This window comes from Lagenorhynchus albirostris, chromosome 18 (assembly GCF_949774975.1).
Source record: "Lagenorhynchus albirostris chromosome 18, mLagAlb1.1, whole genome shotgun sequence".
NCBI classification, from domain to species: domain Eukaryota; kingdom Metazoa; phylum Chordata; class Mammalia; order Artiodactyla; family Delphinidae; genus Lagenorhynchus; species Lagenorhynchus albirostris.
Genome location: NC_083112.1, coordinates 75185219 through 75187505, shown reverse-complemented (window position 1 = coordinate 75187505; position 2287 = coordinate 75185219).

Below are 2287 nucleotides of genomic sequence, written 5' to 3'. Positions count from 1 at the left end.
GGCAGTAAGGAAGAGGGCTGGGGAGGAGTGTGCTGGGACCACCCATGGACCCCTTTCAAGGTCCTTCACTACATGAAGATAAAGAATTCCTTACACAGGTTCCATTGCTCATGTTGATTCTGGGTACGAGGGAGTCATTTTATTTTTTAATTTTTCAATTTTATTTTATTTTTTATAGAGCAGGTTCTTATTAGTCATCCATTTTATACATATTAGTGCATATATGTCAATCCCAGTCTCCCAATTCATCCCACCACCACCACCCCCTACCACTTTCCCCCTTGGTGTCCATACGACGAGGGTGTCATTTTTTAAATGCCGTTTCCCGCATAGAATAGGCAAATTGGCGCAAAGATTTATTCCGTTTATACACAGGTAAGTAGGTATGTATTGAGATGAAATTTGTGAAAAATACTATAAAGGTCAAGAATAGGAAACAGGAAAGAAAAAACAAACAGAAAAGCTGTAGCTGGACTGGACTGTGTTGGGGAGGGGCCTCTGGCCAGGCGGGGACGAGAAGTGGCTTTGGGATGAGATGGGCTTGATGCACAGGTGGGAGCGCGGCGCGAATTCCACGGCTGCATAAGGCACGGGCAAGCGGGAGGATAATGGCAAATTATTAATAGAGAAGCTGAAAACACACCAGGGCAGCTGCAGCGGGAGAGGAAGTAAGATCCCTGTAGGTTCCAGGCCAGTCATGCAGGAACTGCAAATGCCTGAAAATAGGCACCTAATGGATTTCAGTAGATACAGGTCACGTTTACACACTGCCTTAGGCTGCCTCACAGGACTCGAATGTCAAAGGGAGCCTCCAAACCAGCAATGGAAGCTAACATCCGAGTTTCCAGAAATCTGCAAAACTGAAAGTGCTCATTATCGATCATTACAATTACAAAGTGCTGTGGGAAAGAGATCCTGACTAGCTGAGAAAATCAAGGGAAGCTTAATGCTGTTTACACTGCCTGCTATTTCAAAAATGGGCCGTTTTTAGACATTCTGAGATGGAGCTGAGGAAGAGCGCTTTCAGATCAGGGAACTGTGGGCAAGGCAGAGGAGGGAAGAAAAGGGTCCCACTCACATGAGGACAGCCAGGAGGGAAGGCCTGGTGGAGCAGAGGCCACGAAGGACAGAGGAGGGATACTCGGGGTCTGATACCACTGCACTGTGGACCAGAGTAGGAGGACACGCCGGCATGTTGAGCTCAGTTCCAGAAAGTTCCATGGGGGACAGTGAGGGCGTGGGGATGCTTTTTCAGGCCAGAATCACACATCTAGGAGTCTGTGGACCAATCCTCTGTCAGACATTAGAGCACTGTGGGACAGTGGGGCTCTAGAACATTCATAGGGATTTCTTTTCTTCACATAGAGTACATCAGATGACAAGTATTCCTATTACATAAACAAAAGGAAATATTCTTAGACATATTACAAAGACAGCCTCCTTAAAAACATAGGGAATTATGTTCTTGGCACTGATGGCTATATTTAGCTGCAAAGTGTAATTCTTTCACAGGAGTCTATACTGCGTCAATGAGTAGGTCCTCTGAGAAATGAGATTAATATGTAACTATGATATAGGACCATGATTAAGGATACAAGAGATTTGATTAAAACCAGAACCCTAGTACTACTACCAGACATGATTTCTTTTCCACAGAATAGTCCACTGATAACCCGTGAAGAAGCAGAAACGTTTATACGTGGATTGCATGTTTCAAAAATGCATTGTCCTGCTGAGGACTTCCAAATCCACGCATCCATCTAGATGTCAACCAATCCACCCCTAAATTCTAACTTCATTTCCTCATCCTTATTGCTGCATTCTTCTTCCATATGTTACAGTTAGTATTTTAACTCCTCCCTGACCTCCCAGAAAAAGTCTGAGTTAGCTCCTTGGTACAGGAATCTTTTCCACCAAAATATTTCTAGTATCCCTTAAAAAACTACACATAGTACAGGTAGGTCTTCAGTACACTCACTGAAAGTAGCTGTTGTATCAGTCAAAAATCAATAGTGATTAAGGAAAAAAAAAAACGATTTGGAAAAGAGGAATTTACTAAGGCTTGGGTTAAAAACAAGAAAATAGCATAAAAACAGATGTCAAGTTTAGTTAGAAGATTGAATAACTGCTTCTGTCCCTTTAATCCTGTTCCAGCACAGCCACTGAACTGCTAAATATCGCGAATTATAGCCAGTACTGTGAAAAATAAGCCATTCAAATGAACTTAAGCTGAGAGAAAATTAACACATTAATCCAAATCAGTTAACAGCATGATTTAAAAGCAAAG